Source organism: Cibotium barometz, chromosome 38 (assembly GCF_041138505.1).
Source record: "Cibotium barometz isolate CiBa-2024 chromosome 38, ASM4113850v1, whole genome shotgun sequence".
Taxonomy (NCBI): domain Eukaryota; kingdom Viridiplantae; phylum Streptophyta; class Polypodiopsida; order Cyatheales; family Cibotiaceae; genus Cibotium; species Cibotium barometz.
In genome coordinates, this window is record NC_141083.1 from 43,833,031 (window position 1) to 43,858,260 (window position 25,230).

The window sequence follows — 25,230 nt, forward strand, 5'->3', positions numbered from 1 at the left end:
CCTACACACGGCTGCATTACAGAGCTTCCCACACCGTGTCATTTCAGGAGAGCCTACGAGATCTGGGACTATGCCACAGAACAGATGGTATGATGACGAGTGCAGAGCCCTATACTCACGGCTCTGCATACGAAGAGCCTTGGGAGCCATCATAGAGCAGGAGTCGAGGAGAGAGATGAGGAGACTTACTTGCCGCAAAAGGCGGGCCTTCGCAGAGATACAGGAGCTAGAGATCTTCCATTTCTTCATGAGTAGAGATAGCCCTATCTTATGGCGGCACTTCAGAAAGCCTCGGACACCGACACCCATTGTTGCAGACCCACAGACATGGCACACATATGCAGAGGGCCTATACCACGCCCCACAGCAGCCACCTATACCTAAGCCACAGAGCCTTGACCTACCACAGCTAGCTTTTTTACCCACTCGATGGTAAAGGAAGCTATCCGCCGCCTACAGCATGGACGGGCCGCCGACCATATGGGCCTACAGGGTGAGCATCTCATATATGCACTAGGTTCTTTGGCTCCTTTTCTTGCACACCTGTTTAACAGGGCACTAGCAGAGGGTTTGCCTGCGGAGTGGACGATGCACACCATTGTGCCAATCCACAAAACCGGGGGTATACTCGATCCGAGCAACTACAGGACGGTTATGGTTGGCCACGTGTTGGCCAAACTCTATGGTGTAGTGTTTGAGCAAGAGCTTAGCTTATATGCTGAGTGAGCAGGTTTACGCTCATCAGGGCAGGCAGGCTTCAAGAGAGCTTTCTCTACCACTGACCATGTATTCACTTTGAGATGTATGATTGATCAGGCCAGAGTGAGGAAGAGAAAGCTCTATTGCTGCTTTGTGGATTTCCGCAAGGCATTTGACACAGTACCACAAGAGAGGCTTTTTTAGCGCCTGCAGTCTCTTGGCATACCAACATATATGACATGGGGCATCTATGCATTATATGAGCAGGTTTTTGGGCGAGTCAGATGCCCAAGAGGTATGTCCGAGACTATTGCTAGCACCATTGGTGTGAAGCAAGGATGCCCACTTTCCCCCACGCTATTTGGGTTATACATTGATCAGGTGGCTTGACTTCATTACACGAGGAGGCGGAGATGGAGTTGATCTAGCAGGTATCTCAGTACATATTATGCTTTATGTTGATGATTTTGTATTAGTGTCTGAGTCTCCAGGAGGTCTAGAGCAGCATCTACATGCACTCGATGATTTCTGCACACAGAGGGGTCTTACTGTGAACCTTGGGAAAACCAAGGTTATGGTCTTTCATACATCCAGAGAGGTTCGGAGTCAGCTGACATTCACTCTCGTAGGACGCCATGTGGACGTGGTGACATCATATGTGTACCTAGGGGTTACCTTCTCTGCAGCAGCCACGCGCTTCACCATGGGTTCAGTAGCCAGAGCTAGATTGACAGGGGGATATGCAGCATTGGCTATGCTAGAGAGACAGTGCCATCAGGCGCATTTTCAGGAGCCCCGGACGAAGGGGTGGCTATTTGACACATTAGTCACACTGGCACTGATGTATGGAGCAGCGGTATGGGCACCAGGCCTTGCTACCCATTGCTGGACACAGATAGAGAGACCACAGGCCCTCATGATGGCACGCATGTTACGCAGCAAACCGTCAGTATCTCATGAGATTATCCGAGCAGAGTTTGCTGCGCCTCCTATGATGGTAGAGGCCATATTCCAGACTATATGCCTGCTAGACAGATTCAGAGAGATGCCACAGGATAGATTGTCATACAGAGCTTTTGAGGCATCTAGACAGCTGGCTGAGGCAAGAGACAGATGATCATGGTATGCACAGGTCACACATTGGTTCTCACAGCATGGCCTAGACATGGATCATCTACCACCATTCCAGTATGACAGGGATGCACGTTTCGCGCTGGTGTAATGGATTAATTTTCAGTCCATTGGCTGTGGGAAGTTCTGCAAAAAGTCATGGCCAAGACCGGCGGGTTTAAAAAGGAGCTCGTGAAGGTGGAGGACAAGCTCGGCACAATTATCAAAGAAAACAAGAAGATGGTCAACTCTTCCATTACCGCAATCATAAACCGCCTCTCCAAACTCGAGAAGGGATTTGACAAAATCCAAGAGCTCGAAGAGAGATCTTCCAAGCAAGAGGCTGAGATATCAGCCTTAAAGGAGGAACTAATGGAGGCCAAATTGCATGCTAAAAGTCAAGCGGCTGAAATCTCAGCCCTCGAAAAGGAGTTGGAAGCCACTTCAAAAAGCAAGCTTGAGGATGGAAAATTTCAGCCCTCCTTTATTGAAGAGCTGAATACCATCAAGGAACAAATGAGGATCATTCGAGAGGAGGAGGAGCAACATAAAGAGAAGACATCTTCATGGGTGGAGGTGATCACAAAGACCCAAAAGAAGATGGACGAGGCGGAGAAATGGATCAAGGTCGCCAAGAAAGGGAAAGGTAAAGAATCGCCACCCATCCCCACTCCCACCATCATCAACATGACCCTTGAAGAGGAGCAAAGGAGGAAGACCCGGGCCTTACACGTACGAGTGTTCGGTCTAAAAGACCGTAATGATGCGGAAGGGGAAACCAAGGAGCTCTTCTCTATGATGGGCATTGAAGCCACGCACACAAAGGCATGGAGAGTGGGAAAGAAGAGAGAAGGTAGTGGCGAATCTTCTAAGGAGAGAGCACTTATCATTCGTTTCCCCTCCATGGAAGCGAAGGACTTCTTGAAGAGACGTCCTACACTCAAGAAGGCGGGAATATTTCTTGGAGATGACCTCACACTCTTGCAACTTGCCTACATGAAAGAAGTTATGCTAGAGATAAGGGCAGCCCGAGAGAAAGGGAAAGTGGCCTTCTATAGAGATGGTAGAGTGGTGATTATGGAGAGGCGCTCTTCATGACGGCGCGAGACCTATGGGACTACACTCAAAGTTGCTACTTGGAATTGTAATGGATCTCTACGCCTTGATGTAGGGGCTTTTGAAGATAGTTTCACTGGGAGGGACATCGTCTTCTACTGTGAGACGCATCAGGCTCCTGGACAGACCATGCCACATGTTAGTGGATACCGATGGGAGACAGCTTGTAGACAGGTGACTCGTTCAGAGCATAGAGGACGGGGCTCGGGAGGAGTGGCAGTATTGTTTAGAGAGGAGCTACAGCCATTGATACATATAGTCCGCAGAGATGAGCAGGCTAGGTACATGTGGGTTAGACTGAGGGCAGAGACGAGCAGATATCTCTACATTGCTATATGCTATTTTGCTCCTAGTACATCAGTGTATGCATCACCGATTCACCTAGCGGGCAGTCTCCCTTTTCTATTTTGGATGATGACATTTGGGAGTTCTCCAGGGATGGTGACATCATTCTCCTGGGGGACTTCAATGCCAGGACCGCCCATAACCATACAGTATTTTATGATACCTCAGAGGAGATGTTGAGGGAGCTTGATGCTAGGGATATGGGCCTATCTAGACTCTCACAGGATGAGGAACATACAGTGTATGGGCACGGATGAGATATACAGACGCTTATGTGCTGAGGAGCCGGGACCGCCATTAGATGAGCTCACTCAGATATTGATAGAGACGCTTCATGCTGTAGCATCAGAGGCATATCCCCATAGTCAGCCTACACGGAGACGATCTGGGAACATGCCCGAGAACAATTGATATGATGAGGAGTGCAGAGAGATGAGGATCAGAGTATAGAGAAAGGTGCTCATGTGTGTTACCACTCACAGACAGTCACGGATTACGTTCCGGCACCTAGTGCGACGGAAGAAGAGGGCTTATCTTGCTCAGTTAGAGAGGGATTTGTATCAGTTATTTATGAGTCAGGACTCAGGCGAGGCATGGAGACTATTCCATGAGCATTCACCATCACTAACCATTACCTCCATAGAGATTTGGGGTGAGTATGCAGCATCCCTGTACACAGCAGTAGGACAACCGCCCCTGCGAGACCCATCGGAGCCATGCCCAGAGACATGTGCTTTCTTTACTACTGAGATGGTAAGGAAAGCTATTGACAGGATGAGGACTGGGAGAGCATATGATCATGATGGTTTTGTAGCAGAACACTTTATTCATGACAGAGATATGCTTGTAGAGCTTATTGCTATGATGTTTAACTGAGCCATGTATGAGGGTTTTCCTGAGACTTGGAATATGTCCACGATTGTGCCTATCTTCAAGTCAGGGGATCCCATGCTTCCTGGGAATTATCGTACCATCATGATTGGTCACACATTGGCTAGATTATATGCATCTATTCTTGAGCAGGAGTTGAGTAGATGGGCACAGAGAGAGGGCATACGTGCATCAGGGCCTGCAGAGTTCAGGAGAGGTTTCTCCACTCTTGACCATATCTTGACACTCACAGCTATTATTGAGGAGGGAAGATTACATGGCAAGAGGATTTATTGTTGCTTTGTGGATTTTCGCAAAGCTTTTGACACAGTACCGAGAGCCAGACTGATGCGCAGACTACAGGAGATGGGAGTGCCCAGAGAGTTGATTTGGGGAATCATGGCTTTATACAGGACAGTTGTGGGGCAGGTACGTACTAGTCAGGGTATATCTGAGATGGTTCACTCCACTATTGGGGTGAAACAGGGCTGCCCCCTTTCTCCCACCTTATTTGGGATGTACGTGGATGAGGTTTCAGACTACGTAGAGCGGGAGGGTGACAGAGGAGCACAACTAGCAGGGACATGGATTCCGCTGTTTTTGTATGCTGATGATATTGTGCTTATCTCAGATTCTCCAAAGGGGATGCATCGTCATTTGGATGCATTGCACACGTTTGCACAGGACAGTGGATTGTCTGTTAACCTTGGTAAAACCAAGGTGATGGTGTTTAACACCACAGCACAGTGGGTTAGGAGGTCAGTACCCACCTTTACATATGGTCAGGAGACAGTGGAGTATACAGATGCATATACTTACCTTGGTGTGGTTTTCAGTGGCCCACTATTTTCCTTGAGGAGAGCAGCGGAGACCAGATTGACCAGAGCTTATGCAGCATTGGGGAGACTAGAGAGGATGTGTTCGCAGGTTCAGTTTGTGATTAGACCCAGCTACATGGATACTCATCATTCTCATGGGGTACGGTGTGCTATTGGTCAGATGCGCACATCCTCACACCAGCTAGAGATTGAGATTGGCAGATTCAGAGGAGTACCAGCTGAGGCCAGGATTTGTCCGTTGTGCCAGATGGAGCCAAGGACAGAGTTACATTACATATGTCACTGTCCAGTATATTACGAGATACGAGGCCGTTTTCACTGCTGTTCAGAGAGGGTTTCGGACCACTTTCCAGAGTCATGAGATACCAGGATCACAGATGCCTCGGATTATACTTGTTGGAGCTGCGTAGACATAGAGAGGGTCTCTTGAGAGGGAGGGGATCAGAGAGGGAGAGACACCTATAGAGGCAGATTATAGACTTCTTTCAACCAGAGATTGAGCAGTCACGTGAGCAGGCATTGCAGCTAGCCCCAGAGTATAGCCGCACCAAAGGTACACTGATTGATTGGGCTATAGAGCTGGGGCGGTCCAGGCGCCCCAAGATGAGAGGCCCATCTCGACACCGGCGGAGACTACACCAGAGGATCAGGACCATACTAGCACGGCATGGGAGACGTCCAGTCAGAGTAGTCACCATGGAGGACATTGAGGATATCCGCCATCGACCGATGAGAGACATCTTTGGATAGTGATGTATATGATGCTTACCTTTGTTGCTGGAGTTTTCCTTCCCAGATGTTATCCATTAGGAGCTCCTAGTACCTTACTTTTCCCCATAGTTGTTGTTTCAGTTTCGGTTAGTTGTTTAGTTGTTTTAGCTTTTCTTACACAGACATTGTATCAGATCCACCAATTGTTGTAACCTTTTTGGCCTCATAGGTCATTTTGGCCTTTTGAAGACGTTAATATATCATTTCATTTCATTCCATCCCCTGCACACCCAGATTCAGCTTTTTTATTCAGTACTTTTTCATTTTGTTGGGATGACAGAGGATACCCCATACAGGTACTCCGATTTGTCTCATAGGCCGAGTTCGGTCTTTTGGAAGACGTTAATAAAATCTTTCTTTCTTTCTCTCTCTCTCTCTCTCTCTCTCTCTCTCTCTCTCTCAGATCAGTTTCACGGAGAGTGTGGAGTGACTGGCTCGCTTCAGAGCAGACCCAGGCATGTTCTTCAGGGAGTTGTGGACACCCCCTTCATTGATGTATACCATTTTATACCCCCAGTATGGTACAAGATGGAGCTAGCTAGGTTGCATATCATGATTGTATACTCCATGCATATAGCTTTGCATTCTCCTAGTAGTAGAGTCCATCCCCTCCACTCGTTGTACTTATTGCACACCCAGATTCAGCTTTTTAGTTCAGTACTTTTTCATTTTGTTGGGACCATAGAAGCTTTTATGGAGTGCTCCAGGGGATGAAGTTCATCCGAGGAGTGGAGCCAAGGGTGCCATGATTAGTTTCAAGAAGAAGAATCCATGTTGTGTTCGGGGGCAGGTCAAGAAGGCAAGGGGACAAAATGGAACAGATGCATAGATCTCTACATTATATTTGGAGTGGATTCAGAGACCTAAGGCAAGGTTTTCAGTGAAAAGGTTCTCAGGAAGGGAAGGATGAGAGGTATGAGAGACCATATGTGGAGATTGGGGATGATGACAGTCATCCCGGATCAAAAGTTGGAATCCCATCCTCAAGCTAGCTTTGTCTCCTCGTGGACTCCCATTGTCATCCTCTCTTCTTGGCAATCTTTTAATTGAAAACCTTGCCAAACTTTGATTCCACTCTGACTCTGATGTAGAGATCTATGCATGTACTCCACTTTGTCCCCGTGCCTTCTTGCCCTATCCGTGAACACAAACATGAATCCTTATTCTTGAAACTGATCATGGCACCCTCGGCTCCACCCCTTGGATGATCATCATCTCTTGGAGTTGCTCCATAAAAGCCTTCCTTGGTAGCCCCAAATGACTGTTGACTTCCATGAAACCCTTCCCTTGGGTCTTGCCGGACACCAACTAGCGTCTTCCCTTGGGTCTTGCTTGACACCAACTAGCTTATGTGGGTCTTGACCCATGCTGAGTTACTTTCCTTGGACCTGTGCACTTCTTCTAGGACACTTTCAACACTTAGCATCGTTGAGCATGATGCTGATACAATGTTGCATTGTACCACACCATCTTAAGATCAAGACATAGATGATGATTTCATCGATGCGCGACACAATAAGGGTGGGTGGGTGCGTAGGTGGGTGGGACAAGGGTACCAACACTACCTTATAATCATCCTGAAGCTTTGATACCAATGTCACATGCAAACAAGCTTTGTGTCTTCTTTTAGCCCTAAACATTGAGATAAGAACATCTTGATGCAAAATGCATATATATATATATATATATATATATATATATATATATAGAGAGAGAGAGAGAGAGAGAGAGAGAGAGAGAGAGAGAGAGAGAGAGAGAGAGAGAGAGAGAGAGAGAGAGAGAGAGAGAGAGAGAGAGAGAGAATTTATTAATGTCCTCCAAAAGACCGCACTCGACCTATGAGACAAATCAGTGTACCTGTGTGGGGTATCCTCTGTCATCCCAACAAAATGAAAAAGTACTGAACTAAAAAGCTGAATATGGGTGTGCAATAAGTACAATGAGTGGGGGAGGGGATGGAGCTCTACTACTAGGAGAATGCAAAGCTATATGCATGGAGTATACAATCATGATATGCAACCTAGCTAGCTCCATCCTATACCATACTGGGGGTATAAAATGGTGTACATCAATGAAGGGGGTGTCCACAGCTTCTTGAAGAACATGCGTGGGTCTGCTCTGGAAGCGAGCCAGTCGCTCCGCACCCTCCTTGTGAAACTGAGCTCTGATCTCTGTCATCTCTCTCTCTGGTAGAGGCGTGGTGTCTGAAAGCTAGGTGTCCTCTGTCTCCTGTGGGCTTTGAGTGTCTCTGCTCTCTGGAGAGTAATTCCCTGCTGTGTAGGGGTTGGGAGTGGGGTGGATCTCTGAAAAAATGTAGTAATCTGTGTTTGTCGTCCCCCCTCTGGAGCTTGGAGCTGTCTGAGCCTTTAATGATGTCTCTCTGTGACGTTGTATGTCTAGAATGAATCTCCCCAGTATGCGCTGGTTTGCTGCCTCAAATAGCTGGCATAGGCAGTGTGGCTCTCTGAATAAAATGGGATATCTCTCTCTGATGGCTGTATATGCTCTGCATCTGCATACATAATGCTCCTCACTCTCCACCTCCTCTCTGCACAATCTGCATACCCTCTCCTCTCGGGGGATCCGTGCTGCTCTGCCAGTCTCGATCTCCAATTGATGTGATGAGACTCTAAGCTGACCAATAGCTACTCGGGAGTCGTGTGGTAAAAAGCCCTCCATGTATCTAGGCCTCTATAAATCCATTATCACTCATGAAGTGATCTCTGTAGTATAGCATCTTCGGTGGAAGAGGCTGTGTAGGCAATATCCATGTCTCTCGTGTATAGAGCTGCCATATGTCCTGTCTCAATACTCTGCTCCTCTCACTATGAGAGAGACGGATATGTGGTGCATCCCTGTCATACTGGAATGGTGGTAGATGATCCATGTCTGGCCATGCTATGAGAACCAATGTGTGACCTGTGCACACCATGATCGTCTGTCTCTTGCCTCAGCCAGCTGTCTAGATGCCTCAAAAGCTCTGTATGACAATCTATCCTGTGGCATCTCTGTGAATTTGTCTAGCAGGCATATAGTCTGGAATATGGCCTCTACCATCATAGGAGGCGCAGCAAACTCTGCTCGGATAATCTCATGAGGTACTGACGGTTTGCTGTGTAACATGCGTGCCATCATGAGGGCCTGTGGTCTCTCTATCTGTGTCCACCAATGGGTAGCAAGGCCTGGCGCCCATACCGCTGCTCCATACATCAGTGCCGGTGTGACTAGTGTGTCAAATAGCCACCCCTTAGTCCGGGGCTCTTGAAAATACGCCTGGTGGCACTGTCTCTCTAACATAGCCAATGCTGCATATCCCCGTGTCAATCTAGCTCTGGCTGCTGAACCCATGGTGAAGCGTGTGGCTGTTGCAGAGAAGGTGACCCCTAGGTACACGTATGGTGTCACCACCTCCACCTGGCGTCCTGCGAGAGTGAATGTCAGCTTACTCCTACCCTGCCTGTCTGGATGTATGAAAGACCATAACCTTGCATGTAGATGTTGCTGTAGACCTCCTGGAGACTCAGACACTAATACAATATCATCAGCATAAAGCATAATATGTACTGAGGTACCTGCTAGATCAACTCCATCTCCGCCTCCCCGTGTAATGAAGTCAGCCACCTCATCAATGTATAACCCAAATAGCGTGGGGGAAAGTGGGCATCCTTGCTTCACACCAATGGTGCTAGCAATAGTCTCGGACATACCTTTTGGGCATCTGACTCGCCCAAAAACCTGCTTATATAATGCATAGATGCCCCATGCAATATTTGTTGGTATGCCAAGAAACTGCAGGCGCTGAAAGAGCCTCTCTCGTGGTACTGTGTCAAATGCCTTGCGGAAATCCACAAGGCAGCAATAGAGCTTTCTCTTCCTCACTCTGGCCTGATTAATCATACATCTCAAAGTGAATGCATAGTCAGTGGTAGAGAAAGCTCTCCTGAAGCCTGCCTGCCCTGATGAGCGTAAACCTGCTCGCTCAGCATATAGGCTAAGCTCTTGCTCCAACACTGCACCATAGAGTTTGGCCAACACGTGGCCAACCATAACCCTCCTGTAGTTGCTCGCATCGAGCATATCCCCTGTTTTGTGGATCGGCACAATGGTGTGCATCGTCCACTCCGCAGGCAAACCCTCTGCTAGTGCCCTGTTAAAACAGGTGTGCAAGAAAAGGAGCCAAAGAATCTAGTGCATATATGAGATGCTCACCTTGTAGGCCTGTAGGCGGCGGATAGCTTGCTTTACCATCGAGTGGGTAAAGAAGCTAGATGTGGTAGGTCGAGGCTCCTGTGGCTGAGGTATAGGTGGTTGCTGTGGGGCGTGGTATAGGCCCTCTGCATATGTGTGCCATGTGTGTGGGTCTGCAATGGGTGTTGGTGTCCGGGGCTTTCTGAAGTGCCGCCATGAGATAGGGCTATCTCTACTCATGAAGAAATGGAAGATCTCTAGCTCTTGTATCTCTGCGAAGGCCCGGCTTTTGCGGCGAGTAAGTCTCCTCATCTCTCTCCTCGACTCCTGCTCTATGATGGCTCCCAAGGCTCTTTGTATGCGGAGCTGTGAGTATAGGGCTTTGCACTCGTCATCATACCATTTGTTCTGTGGCATAGTCCCAGATCTCGCACGCTCTCCTGAGTGGACATGATGTGGGAAGCTCTTTAATGCAGCTGTGTGTAGGAGTGATGCCAGCTGGGCTGTAATGGTATCCATAGGTGCCAGGGGATCCATGAATAGGAGCCCATCCTCTACTCTGCCAGTGTATATTTCTGCCATGTCATGCGTGAAGTAGATGGTAGTGTGTGGCGTCGGTATGTGGGGGGCTGGTGATACTGGTGATCCGGCTAGTGAAAATGCCAAGTATGTATGATTTGCCTCAATAGGACGAGGTGGGATGACGGAGAATGAGGTGACAAGCTGTGATGCCTCCAAAGACCCCGTAATGTAGTCTACCACCGTGCCTCCGGTCCGTGTATGACCCCCATGTGGGAAGCATGTCAGCCCTCCTGATCCCGGCCACTATAGCATCCCGTTATAAATAACGAGACGATGCCTGGCTCCCAACTCTAGTAAGTGGTCCCCATAATGTCATGTCTGGTCGAGTGTCCTCTGATGGCCAACTTGCCCGTATCTCCTCTGGATCCACAGGGTGGAGGATCTCCATGTCATCATAGTGATACACCTCACACTGTCTGCTTTGTGTGTGGGCATTGAAGTCACCCATAAGAAATACCTTCCCTAGTGTAGAATAATGCATAATCTCCTTTGACAGACAAGTGTATGGCGAGGCTCCTGTCTCCTCCTCCTGTGGCATGTCCTCTGTAATGACATAGGAGGATCCTGATGGAGGAATGTAACATAGGGCTATGTATATAACCCTATCCTGTGAGAGCTATTGATCCACATGTATCTGGCCTCTGGATCCTGTGCTACCACTCTCAGTCTCCCCTGTAGCTCCCGCCTAAATAGAGCTGCTACTCCCCCCGACCCTCTCGAGGTACCCTGGCGTGTGGTCCTCCTGTATGCTAACTCCCACTGGAATCCCTCTACTCGAGGTAGCCCTCTCTCTGGGCTCTGATGTGTCTCTGTCAGAAGTATGATGTCTCTCCTCACCATAACATGCTCTAGTCGTCCAGGCTGCACCCATAGTGAACCATTACAGTTCCATACTGCCATGTGTAGCTCTGTCAGTGGCCTGAACTGTGTCCCATAGGCCCCAAACCGCTAATCCATGGGCCGGCCATCAATGATGACCCGACCATCTCGATAGAAGGCCTTCTTGTCTTCTCTCCTTGCGTGTAAGACTCGTGGCATGCAAGCTCTCCTATGCTCTAGCTGCATCCTCGTGAGATCATCATCCGAGAAAATAGGAGCTCCCTCTAAGCCTCGAAGTATGACCCTCTTCCTCATGAAGATGGTGCGTGCCTCCACATCCCGAAACTGTATGATGAGAGCTCTCTTCTTTGTCATGTCTTTCCCAGTCCTCCAACCTTTGAGGGGGGGGGGGGGGGGGGGTCCCTCATGTGAGTATCCAAGTCGTGTGCATAGTGTCCGCCCATCCCCCTTGGGGGTAGAGTCGGCTACCTCGGGATTCCCCGTGACTCTCACATTGAGTCTACGAGCATGTCGTCTACGAGCATGTGGCATCCGCTCCTCCTCAATGGTGGTGTTGACGATTTGGAGCCCTTCTTTTTGGGCATCCTCTTTGACTTCCTTTTTGATGTTCTTCTTCACCACTTCTACCCAACCCTCCCTTGTTGCCTCCATCTTACCTTCTAGGCTCTTGGTGATTGCCTTGGTGAGTTCCTCTTTGATGGCCTCTTTGTCAACTTCCACAATCTCTCCCTCCTCCCGTGGTGGTCGGTTCCGTAGAGAGATCACCTTCGCTTTGAGGATGTCGATTTCCTCCTTGATAGTGTCCCGTTCCTTCTTCCATCCCTCTTTCTCCTCTTTCCATTCTTCTTTCTCCTTCTTCCCTCCTTCCTTCTCTTTCTCCCTCTTCTTCTCCCAAGTCTCCTACTCCCTTTTCCAAGCTTCCTTCTCTTTTTGTAGAGCTTTGATCTCCTTCTCAACTTTGAAAAGTCGGTTGATGATGTTGTTGATGGCGGAGTCCGCCGTCTTCTTGTTTTCTCTGATGGAGATGTTAAGCTTATCCTCCATTTTGATTATCTCCCTTTTGCTTGCACCCTTGGCCATGTCGATGTACCTCGGAGAGATAGAACCCTAACACTTATGTTGCTGCCTTGGAGGCCTGAGCAAGGGTGGATAAGGAAAGGGTAGCGAACATAACCCGGATTGGGCCAGGGATGCACATGGCGGCAGTAATAGCACAGGCAGTGACCAAAACGAAGCGACGGGGAGGGGATGTGCAGGCGACGGGGAGAGAGAAAGCGCATGCGACGGGGAGAGAAAGAGAGAGAGGCGACGGGGAGAGAGATGCGAAGGTGACGGGAGAGACAGAGAGAGAAAGAGAGGTGGGCAACGGGGGGGAGAGAAAGAAAGAAAGAAAGAAAGATTTTATTAACGTCTTCCAAAGACCGATCTCGGCCTAAGAGACAAATCAGTGTACCTGTGTGGGAGAGAAAGAGAGAGAGAGAGGGCAGGGGGTCTGGCGGGAGAGAGGGCGGGGGGGAGGGCTGGCGCAGAGGGGGGGAGAGGGGGGGGGAGAGAGGGCGCAGAGGAAGGCTGCCGGCAGAAAGAGAGAGAGAGAGAAAGAAAGAAAGAAAGAAAGATTTTATTAATGTCTTCCAAAAGACCGAACTTGGCCTATGAGACAAATCAGTGTACATGTGTGGGGTATCCTCTGTCATCCCAACAAAATGAAAAAGTATTGAACTAAAAACCTGAATCTGGTTGTGGAATAAGTACAATGAGAGAGGGCAGGGGGTCTGGCGGGAGAGAGGGCGGGGGGGAGGGCTGGCGCAGAGGGGGGGGGGGGGGGGGGAGGACGCAGAGGAGGGCTGCCGGCAGAAAGAGAGAGAGAAAGAAAGAAAGAAAGAAAGATTTTATTAATGTCTTCCAAAAGATCGAACTCGGCCTATGAGACAAATCAGTGTACATGTGTGGGGTATCCTCTGTCATCCCAACAAAATGAAAAAGTATTGAACTAAAAAGCTGAATCTGGTTGTGGAATAAGTACAGTGAGTGGGGGAGGGGATGGAGCCCTACTACTAGGAGAATGCAAATCATGATATGCAACCTAGCTAGCTCCATCATGTACCATACTAGGGGTATAAAATGGTATACATCAATGAAGGGGGTGTCCACAGCTCCCTGAAGAACATGCCTGGGTCTGCTCTGAAGCGAGCCAGTCGCTCTGCACCCTCTCTGTGAAATTGAGCTCTGACCTCTGTCATCTCTCTCTGGTATAGGCGTGGTGTCCGAAAGCCAGGTGTCCTCTGTCTCCTGCGGGCTCTAAGTGTCTCTGCTCTCTGGAGAGTAATTCCCTGCTGTGTAGGGGCTGGGAGTGGGATGGATCTCTGAAAAAATGTAGTAATCTGTGTCTGTCGTCCCCCCTCTGGAGCTTGGAGCTGTCTGAGCCTTTAATGATGTCTCTCTGTGACGCTGTATGTCTAGAATGAATCTCCCCAGTATGCGCTGGTCTGCTGCCTCAAAGATCTAGCATAGGGAATGTGGCTCTCTGAATAAAATGGGATCTCTCTCTGATGGCTGTATATGCTTTGCATCTGCATACATAATGCTCCTCACTCTCCACCTCCTCTCTGCACAATCTGCATACCCTCTCCTCTCGGGGGATCCATGCTACTCTGGCAGTCTCGATCTCCAATCGATGTGATGCGCGCGCGTGAGAGAAGAGAGAGAGAGAGAGAGAGAGAGAGAGAGAGAGAGAGAGAGAGAGAGAGAGAGAGAGAGAGAGAGAGAGAGAGAGAGAGAGAGAGAGAGAGAGAGAGAGAGAGAGAGAGAGAGAGATGAAATGAAATGAAATGATATATTAACGTCTTCAAAAGGCCAAAATGACCTATGAGACCAAAAAGGTTACAACAATTGGTGGATCTGATACAATGTCTGTGTAAGGAAAGCTAAAAACAATTAAACAACTAACTGAAACTGAAACAACTATGAGGAAAAACATGTGGGAGGAAAACTCCAGCAACAAAGGTAAGCATCATACACAGAGAGAGAGAGAGAGAGAGAGAGAGAGAGAGAGAGAGAGAGAGAGAGAGAGAGAGAGAGAGAGAGAGAGAGAGAGAGAGAGAGAGAGAGAGAGAGAGATGAAATGAAATGAAATGTTATATTAACGTCTTCAAAAGGCCATAATGACCTATGAGACCAAAAGTTACATCATGGTGGATCTGATACAATGTCTGGATTTAAAAAAAAAAAAAACCCAGAAAATGAAAAAATAAAGATGATACTACTGGCACCTAGAAAATGAAACTGGAACTGGAAGGTACACTATGGAGGTACCTCCATCTCATAATATGTGCCGCATCAGACACTGGCGGATCTCCTCAATATCCTGTGTGGTCAGCACCCTGACTGGGTGTCTCGCATGCCTCGCAAGAATAATCCGAATCTGCCGTTGCAACCTCCGTCTATGTTGGGATGCCCTCCTCCGTGGTCGTGGGCGTCTGGACCACCCAAGCTCAATCGCACGATCAATCAGTGTACCCCTGGTGTGGGCGGTATCCATGTCCTGCTGCTGCTGTGGTCCATCTGGCGCAGTGATGGCCGGACTAAAGAAGTCTGTAATGTGCCTCTGAGTCTGGCTCTCTGTGCGCCTAAGCAGGCTATCTCTATGTCTCCGCAGCTCAAGCAAGAACAATCCCAAACACCTCTGGTCCTGGTACCCCATGACTCTGGAAAGTGGTCCAAAACCCTCTCTGAATAAACAGTGGAAACGACCACGTATCTCATAGTATGCAGTACAATGGCATATATAATGCAGCTCTGTCTCTGGCTCCCCATGGCATACTCGGCATATCCTGGCCTCAGCTGGTATACCTCTATATCGGCCAATCTCAATCTCAAGCTGGTGTGAGGATGTGCGAATCTGACCAATAGCACATCGTACTGCATGAGACAAGTGTACATCCATGTAACTGGGTCTGATCACAAAACCATCTGCTGTGAGCTGAAGAAAATGTTCTCTGTAGAAAGCCATCTTCGTGCCCAGCTCCTCAGTCGGCTGTATCCATGTCCTCCTAATGTCCAGCTGAACTAAATCCTGACGGATTAGTCTGGTAATCTCTGTCCGTGTAAGAGTGAGAGAGGGTGCCTCCAGAGAATACTGGAAGGGAGGCAATCTGTCCATGCTAAAACCATGTGCCTGGAACCAAGATGTCATCTGTCCATACCAACAAGCCGTGTCTCCCTGTAAAGCTAACTGTCGGGAGGACTCCAGGGCGAGGCGTGCATATCTGTCTCGGGGGAGATCCCACAAGCCATGTATGTAGGAGACTGATCTCGTAAGAGCCTCAATCACCAGAGGGGCAGCCGCCAGCTCTGCTCGAATAATCTCATGAGGTACCACAGCCTTGGCTCTAATAAGCCTAGCAATCATAGATACGAAAGGCCTCTCCATACCTCTCCACCCGCCTGCGCTGTGATGGCCCACTGAAGGTCCCCATATCTGCACTCCATAAAGCATAGCTGATGTCACTAGAGTGTCAAAAAGCCAGAGTTTTGTTCGAGGTTCCTGAAACTGAACCTGCGAACACATCCTCTCCAAACCACCCAGGGCTGCATGTGCTCTAGTCAATCTAGTCTCTGCTGCTCTCCTCATCGAAAACACTGGCCCACTGAATACTACCCCAAGATATGTATATGCATCTGTATACTCCACAATCTCCTGCCCATATGTAAATGTGGAAGCTGATTGCCGAACCCACTGTGGCGTGGTGTTAAACACCATAACCTTGGTTTTGCCAAGGTTGACAGACAATCCACTATCATGTGCAAACTCATGTAAAGCATCCAGATGACGCTGCATACCCTCAGGAGAGTCAGAGATCAACACAATATCATCAGCATATAACAATAGTGGATCCATGTACCTGCTAGAGCTGGGCTCCTCTGTCCCCCAATCTCTCAATGTAGTCAGAAGCCTCATCCACATACATACCAAACAGTGAAGGAGATAACGGGCAACCTTGCTTCACTCCTATAGTGGAGTGAACCAAAGTAGAGACCCCCTCTGGGGTGCGTACCTGTCCTGCAACTGATCTGTATAAAGCCATAATTCCCCATATGAGCTCTGTGGGTACCCCCATCTCCTGTAATCGCCTCATCAATCTGGCTCTGGGCACTGTATCAAATGCTTTGCGGAAGTCCACAAAGCTACAATAAATCCGTCGCCCATGCGACCTGCCCTCCTCAATAATGGCCCGGAGAGTCAAGATGTGGTCAAGAGTAGAGAAACCTCTCCTGAACCCTGCCTGTCCCTCTGCTCGAATGCCAACTCTCTCTGCCCATCTACTCAACTGCTGCTCAAGAATGGATGCATACAATCGTGCTAGTGTGTGACCAATCATAATAGTGCGATAATTCCCTGGCTGCATAGGGTCCCCTGACTTGAAGATAGGCACGATGGTGGACCTACTCCAAGTCTCGGGTAAGCCTTCGCAGAGAGATGAAATGAAATGAAATGAAATGATATATTAACGTCTTCAAAAGGCCAAAATGACCTATGAGACCAAAAAGGTTACAACAATTGGTGGATCTGATACAATGTCTGTGTAAGGATATCGATGGCGGATATCCTCAATGTCCTCCATGGTGAGTACTCTGACTGGACGTCTCCCATGCCGTGCTAGTATGGTCCTGATCCTCTGTTGTAGTCTCCGCCGGTGTCGAGATGGACCTCTCATCTTGGGGCGCCTGGACCGCCCCAGCTCTATAGCCCGATCAATCAGTGTACCTCTGGTGCGGCTGTACTCTGGGGCTAGCTGCAATGCCTGCTGACCTGACTGCTCAATCTCTGGTCGAAAGAAGTCTGTAATCTGCCTCTGTAGGTGTCTCTCCCTCTCTGATCCCCTCCCTCTCAGGAGACCCTCTCTATGTCTACGCAGCTCTAGCAAGTACAATCCGAGGCATCTCTGATCCTGGTATCTCACGACTCTAGAAAGTGGTCCAAAGCCCTCTCTGAACAGGCAGTGAAAACGGCCTCGTATCTCATAATATACCGGACAGTGACATATGTAATGCAACTCTGTCTCTGGCTCCATCTGGCACAGCTGACAAATCCTGGCCTCAGCTGGTACTCCTCTGAATCTGCCAGTCTCAATCTCAAGCTGGTGTGAGGATGTGCGCATCTGACCAATAGCACACCGTACCCCATGAGAAAGATGAGTATCCATGTAGCTGGGTCTAATCACAAACCCATCCTCCGTGAGCTGGAGAAGATGATCTCTATAGAAAGCCATCTTCGTACCAAGCTCGTGTGTCGGCTGTATCCATGTCCTCCTAGTGTCCAGCTGAGTCAAGTCTAGCCTGATAAGTCTGGTAATCTCTGCCCGTGTGAGAGAGAGGGAGGGTGCATCCAGGGAGTACTGAAATGGAGGTAGCCTGTCCATACTAAAGCCATGCAGTTGGAACCAAGCTGTCATCTGTGCATACCAACATGATCCGTCTCCCTGTGATGCCAACTGTCGTGAAGACTCCAGGGCTAAGGGAGCATATCTGTCTCTAGGGAGAGCCCAAGTGCTATGTATAAAGGAGACTGATCGAGTGAGTGCCTCTACTACCAATGGGGGGGCAGCCATCTCTGCACGGATAATATCATGTGGTACGGAGGCCTTGGCCCTAATCATCCGGGAAATCATAGAAACCAAGGACCTCTCCATACGTCTCCATCCATCAGTGCTACCAGCTCGGCTGTGGTGATCCACTGAGGGTCCCCATATCTCCACTCCATACAGCATGGCTGAAGTGACCAAAGTGTCAAAGAGCCAGAGCTTTGTTCGAGGTTCCTGAAACTGAACCTGCGAACACATCCTCTCTAGTCTCCCCAATGCTGCATAAGCTCTGGTCAATCTGGTCTCCGCTGCTCTCCTCCAGGAAAATAGTGGGCCACTAAAAACCACACCAAGGTAAGTATATGCATCTGTATACTCCACTGTCTCCTGACCATATGTAAAGGTGGGCATTGACCTCCTAACCCACTGTGCTGTGGTGTTAAACACCATCACCTTGGTTTTACCAAGGTTAACAGACAATCCACTGTCCTCTGCAAACATGTGCAATGCATCCAAATGACGCTGCATCCCCTCTGGAGAATCTGAGATCAGCACAATATCATCAGCATACAATAACAGCGGAATCCATGTCCCTGCTAGCTGTGCTCCTCTGTCACCCGCCCGCTCTACATAGTCCGAAACCTCATCCACATACATCCCAAATAAGGTGGGGGAAAGGGGGCAGCCCTGTTTCACCCCAATAGTGGAGTGAACCATCTCAGATACACCCTGGGTAGTACGTACCTGCCCCACAACTGTCCTGTATAAAGCCATGATTCCCCAAATCAGCTCTCTGGGCACTCCCATCTCCTGTAGTCTGCGCATCAGTCTGGCCCTCGGTACCGTGTCAAAAGCTTTGCGGAAATCCACAAAGCAACAATAAATCCTCCTGCCATATAATCTACCTTCCTCAATAATAGCTCTGAGTGTCAAGATATGGTCAAGAGTGGAGAAACCTCTCCTGAACCCTGCCTGCCCTGATGCACGTATGCCCTCTCTCTCTGCCCATCTACTCAACTCCTGCTCAAGAATAGATGCATATAATCTAGCCAATGTGTGACCAATCATGATGGTACGATAATTCCCAGGAAGCATAGGATCCCCTGACTTGAAGATAGGCACAATCGTGGACATATTCCAAGTCTCAGGAAAACCCTCACACATGGCTCGGTTAAACATCATAGCAATAAGCTCTGCAAGCATATCTCTGGCATGAATAAAGTGCTCTGCTACCAAACCATCATGATCATATGCTCTCCCAGTCCTCATCCTGTCAATAGCTTTCCTTACCATCTCAGCAGTAAAGAAAGCACACGTCTCTGGGCATGGCTCCGATGGGTCTGGCAGGGGCGGCTGTCCTGGTGCTGTGTACAGGGATGCTGCATACTCGCCCCAAATCTCTGTGGAGGTAATGGCTGGTGATGGTGAATGCTCATGGAATAGTCTCCATGCCTCGCCTGAGTCCTGACTCATAAACAACTGGTACAAATCCCTCTCTAACTGAGCAAGATAAGCCCTCTTCTTTCGTCGCACTAGGTGTCGGAAGGTAATCCGTGAGTGTCTGTGAGTGGTAACACCCATGAGCACCTCTCTCTGTAATCTGATCCTCATCTCTCTGCACTCCTCATCATACCAACTGTTCTGGGGCATGTTCCCAGATCGTCTCTGTGTAGGCTGACTATGGGGATATGCCTCTGATGCTGCAGCATGAAGCGTCTCTATCAATATCTGAGTAAGCTCATCTAATGGCCGTCCCGGCTCCTCGGCACATAGGCGTCTGTATATCTCATCCGTGTATACGGTGTCAGTCTCTCTCGTAAAGGTATAACGAGTGTGTGTGGAGACCTGTCCCAATGGAGCGGTGCTGAACTGAAATGTGAGAGTGAAGGACAAGATAGCATGATCCACTGCTATTCCAACCGGCCTAGTGCCTACCATAAAATCCTGAAAAGAGGAAATGAGACTGGGCTGAGCCATAACATAGTCCACTGTACTAGCACCATGCCGATGTGGAAAGCTAGTGAAACCGCCCGATGTCGGGAATCTCTGTAGGCCATTCAGGATGGCCAATCCATGTGCAGTCCCCATGTCTATCAAATACCGCCCATACACTGTATGTTCCTCATCCTGTGAGAGTCTAGATAGGCCCATATCCCTAACATCAAGCTCCCTCAACATCTCCTTTGAGGTATCATAAAATACTGTCTGGCTATGGGCGGTCCTGGCATTGAAGTCCCCCAAGAGAATGATGTCACCATCCTTGGAGAACTCCCAAATGTCATCATCCAAAATAGAAAAGGGAGACTGCCCGCTAGGTGATGCATACACTGATGTACTAGGAGCAAAATAGCATATAGCAATGTAGAGATATCTGCCGGTCTCTGCTCTCAGTCTAACCCACATGTACCTAGCCTGCTCATCTCTGCGGACTATATGTATCAGTGGTTGTAGCTCCTCTCTAAACAATACTGCCACTCCTCCTGAGCCCCGTCCTCTATGCTCTGAACGAGTCTCCTGTCTACAAGCTGTCTCCCATCGGTATCCACTAACATGTGGCATGGACTGTCCAGGAGCCTGATGCGTCTCACAGTAGAAGATGATGTCCCTCCCAGTGAAACTATCCTCAAAAGCCCCTACATCAAGGCGTAGAGATCCATTACAATTCCAAGTAGCAACTTTGAGTGTAGTCCCATAGGTCTCGCGCCGTCATGAAGAGCGCCTCTCCATAATCACCACTCTACCATCTCTATAGAAGGCCACTTTCCCTTTCTCTCGGGCTGCCCTTATCTCGGGCATAACTTCTTTCATGTGGGCAAGTTGCGAGAGTGTGAGGTCATCTCCAAGAAATATTCTCGTTTGCTTGAGTGTAGGACGTCTCTTCAAGAAGTCCTTCTTCACTTCCATGGAGGGGAAACGAATGATAAGTGCTCTCTCCTTAGAAGAAGATTCGCCACTACCTTCCCTCTTCTTTCCCACTCTCCATGCCTTTGTGTGCGTGGCTTCAATGCCCATCATAGAGAAGAGCTCCTTGGTTTCCCCTTCCGCATCATCACGGTCTTTTAGACCGGACACTCGTACATGTAAGGCCCGGGTCTTCCTCCTTTGCTCCTCTTCAAGGGTCATGTTGATGATGGTGGGAGTGGGGATGGGTGGCGATTCTTTACCTTTCCCTTTCTTGGCGACCTCGATCCATTTCTCGGCCTCGTCCATCTTCTTTTGTGTCTTTGTGATCACCTCCACCCATGAAGATGTCTTCTCTTTATGTTGCTCCTCCTCCTCTCGAATCATCCTCATTTGTTCCTTGGTATTCAGCTCTTCAATCAAGGAGGGCTGAAATTCTCCATCCTCAAGCTTGCTTTTTGAAGTGGCTTCCAACTCCTTTTTGAGGGCTGAGATTTCAGCCGCTTGACTTTTAGCATGCAGTTTGGCCTCCACTAGTTCCTCCTTTAAGGCTGAAATCTCAGCCTCTTGCTTGGAAGATCTCTCTTCGAGCTCTTGGATTTTGTCAAATCCCTTCTCGAGTTTGGAGAGGCGGTTTATGATTGCGGTAACAGAAGAGTCGACCATCTTCTTGTTTTCTTTGATAATTGTGCCGAGCTTGTCCTCCACCTTCACGAGCTCCTCTTTAAACCCGGTCTTGGCCATGACTTTTTGCAGAACTTCCCACAGCCAATGGACTGAAAATTAATCCATGGCAGCAGCACGAAACAGCAGCAACAGGGAGGGGGGGGAGAGAATTATGTTGCTGCCTTGGGGGCCTGAGCAAGGGTGGGTGGGAGAGAGAGAGAGAGAGAGAGAGAGAGAGAGAGAGAAAGAAAGAAAGAAAGATTTTATTAACGTCTTCCAAAAGACCGAACTCGGCCTATGAGACAAATCGGAGTACCTGTATGGGGTATCCTCTGTCATCCCAACAAAATGAAAAAGTACTGAACAAAAAAAAGCTGAATCTGGGTGTGCGGGGGATGGAGCTCTACTACTAGGAGAAAAATGCAAAGCTATATGCATGGAGTATACAATCATGATATGCAACCTAGCTAGCTCCATCCTGTACCATACTGGGGGTATAGAATGGTATACATCAGTGAAGGGGGTGTCCACAGCTCCCTGAAGAACATGCCTGGGTGTGCTCTGAAGCGAGCCAGTCGCTCCGCACCCTCTCTGTGAAACTGAGCTCTGATCTCTGTCATCTCTCTCTGGTATAGGCATGGTGTCCGAAAGCCAGGTGCCCTCTGTCTCCTGCGGGCTCTAAGTGTCTCTGCTCTCTGGAGAGTAATTCCCTGCCGTGTAGGGGCTGGGAGGGGGATGGATCTCTGAAAAAATCCAGTAATCTGTGTCTGTCTTCCCCCCTCTGGAGCTGTCTGAGCCTGTAATAATGTCTCTCTGTGGTGCTGTATGTCTAGAATGTATCTCCCCAGTATGCGCTGGTCTGCTGCCTCAAAGATCTGGCGTAGGGAACGTGGCTCTCTGAATAGAATGGGATATCTCTCTCTGATGGCTGTATATGCTCTGCATCTGCATACATAATGCTCCTCACTCTCCACCTCCTCTCTGCACAATCTGCATACCCTCTCCTCTCGGGGGATCCGTGCTGCTCTGCCAGTCTCAATCTCCAATCGGTGTGATGAAACTCTGAGTTGACCAATAGCCACTCGGGAGCCGTGTGATAAAAAGCCCTCCATGTATCTAGGCCTCTCTATAAATCCATCATCAGTGATACTCATGAAGTGATCTCTGTAGTATAGCATCTTCGGTGGAAGAGGCTGTGTAGGCGATATCCATGTCTCTCGTGTATAGAGCTGCCATAGATCCTGTCTCAATACTCTGTTCCTCTCACTATGAGAGAGACGGATATGTGGTGCATCCCTATCATACTGGAATGGTGGTAGATGATCCATGTCTAGGCCATGCTGTGAGAACCAATGTGTGACCTGTGCATACCATGATCCTCTGTCTCCTGCCTCAGCCAGCTGTCTAGATGCCTCAAAAGCTCTGTATGACAATCTGTCCTGTGGCATCTCTCTGAATCTGTCTAGCAGGCATATAGTCTGAAATATGGCCTCTACCATCATAGGAGGCGCAGCAAACTCTGCTCGGATAATGTCATGAGGTACTGACGGTTTGCTGCGTATCATGCGTGCCATCATGAGGGCCTGTGGTCTCTCTATCTGTGTCCACCAATGGGTAGCAAGGCCTGGCGCCCATACCGCTGCTCCATACATCAATGCCGGTGTGACTAATGTGTCAAATAGCCACCCCTTCGTCCGGGGCTCCTGAAAATGCGCCTGGTGGCATTGTCTCTCTAGCATAGCCAATGCTGCATATCCCCGTGTCAATCTAGCTCTGGTTGCTGAACCCATGGTGAAGCGTGTGGCTGCTGCAGAGAAGGTAACCCCTAGGTACACGTATGATGTCACCACCTCCACCTGGCATCCTGCGAGAGTAAATGTCAGCTGACTCCTGCCCTGTCTCGATGTATGAAAGACCATAACCTTGGTTTTCCCAAGGTTCACAGTAAGACCCCTCTGTGTGCAAAAATCATGGAGTGCATGTAAATGCTGCTGTAGACCACCTGGAGACTCAGACACTAATACAATATCATCAGCATAGAGCATAATATGTACTGAGGTACCTGCTAAATCAACTCCATCTCCGCCTCCCCGTGTAATGAAGTCAGCCACCTCATCAATGTATAACCCAAATAGCGTGGGGGAAAGTGGGCATCCCTGCTTCACACCAATGGTGCTAGCAATAGTCTCGGACATGCCTCCTGGACATCTGACTCGCCCAAAAACCTGCTCATATAATGCATAGATGCCCCATGTCATATCTGCTGGTATGCCAAGAGACTGCAGGCGCTGAAAGAGCCTCTCTCGTGGTACTGTGTCAAATGCTTTGCGGAAATCCACGAAGCAGCAATAGAGCTTTCTCTTCCTCACTCTGGCCTGATCAATCATACATCTCAAAGTGAATACATGGTCGGTGGTAGAGAAAGCTCTCCTGAAGCCTGCCTGCCCTGATGAGCGTAAACCTGCTCGCTCAGCATATAAGCTAAGCTCCTGCTCCAGCACTGCACCATACAGTTTGGCCAGCACGTGGCCAACCATAACCGTCCTGTAGTTGCTCGGATCGAGCATATTCCCTGTTTTGTGAGAGAGAGAGAGAGAGAGAGAGAGAGAGAGAGAGCTGTATTAACGTCTACTAGAGGCCGAACTCGACCTATGAGACAAATCAATGTACAACTGTCATTGTCTTCTGGACATCAAAATGAACATGAAATAAAGTATAAAAGTACTGAGCTAGTGGGGGGTGTGATGGATGGAGCACTAGTGCTAGAGGCTCAGTATTTAACCTATATGCGTAGGGTATACAAGAATGCAATGCAGATTTGTCTAGCTCCAACCAGTACCATAATGGGGGTGTAATATGTGATACATAGGCGATGGCGAGGCAAAAATACCTCGGAGCATGATCTCCAGGTGTGAGTGTAAGTGAGCTAGCCGCTCTTGGATATGGTGCTGATGTCGAGCCCGTATCTCTGTGATCTCCCTCTGATGTAGTCTGGGAGTCTGGTAGCCTGGTGCAAAAGTAATACAATGGTACCATGGATATACTGAGCCATGGAAAACTGAAAGAAAAAGTAAAATGAAAACATCTGACAGGACATGTGATAAACATATGATCCTGTGTAGAGTGAGATATGTTGTGATTAGCTAATGATGATACCAGCCTCGACCAGAACCGATCTGATGGTGGAGTGATGGGAGCGTGACATGTTGGCGTAGAACCTCACGAATCTGTCTGTGTGGTGGAGGGTCCTGATGCTCTGGGTCGAGGACGTCCGGCTCGCAGAATGGATCGAGCTCTCTCACTAAGAACTCCTTTGGGGCGTGGAGTTGGAGCTTGGGAATAGGTGGTGGGCTCTGATGTCGTAGTAGAGGAACTGTTGTGGGCAATCGATTCCGATGTGGATGTATGTACCACAAGGAAATCAGTGATGGCTCTCTGTGAGGTGTCTTGTCGGAGCTGGGGCTGTCTCTCAGCATGTTGCCTCAACACTACATTCTTGTGTCGTTTGAGCTCCATCAAGTACATGCCCAAGCACCTTTGATCCTCAAACTGTATCACCCGTGTGAGTGGTCTGAATCCCTCTCAGAAGAGGCAATGGAATCTCCCCCGTATCTCATAGTAAGCCAGGCAACTGAGCATATATTGGGCCTCATCCACTACTACTCCTGTGATGCATACTGTGCATGTCCTCTCCTCATGTGGGATATCCTTTGCTCTTCCAG

At 48.9% G+C, this 25,230-nt stretch overlaps 1 protein-coding gene and 1 pseudogene across 1 annotated transcript in view; one reads left to right on the forward strand and one right to left on the reverse strand.

Moving 5' to 3' along the window:
* LOC147616756 (thiosulfate/3-mercaptopyruvate sulfurtransferase 2-like) overlaps nucleotides 1-25,230 on the forward strand; it is a 100,505-nt gene that overhangs the window by 13,636 nt on the left and 61,639 nt on the right. The gene's annotated exons all lie outside the window — the stretch shown is intronic.
* Nucleotides 11,469-12,638, reverse strand: LOC147616758 (uncharacterized; annotated as a pseudogene).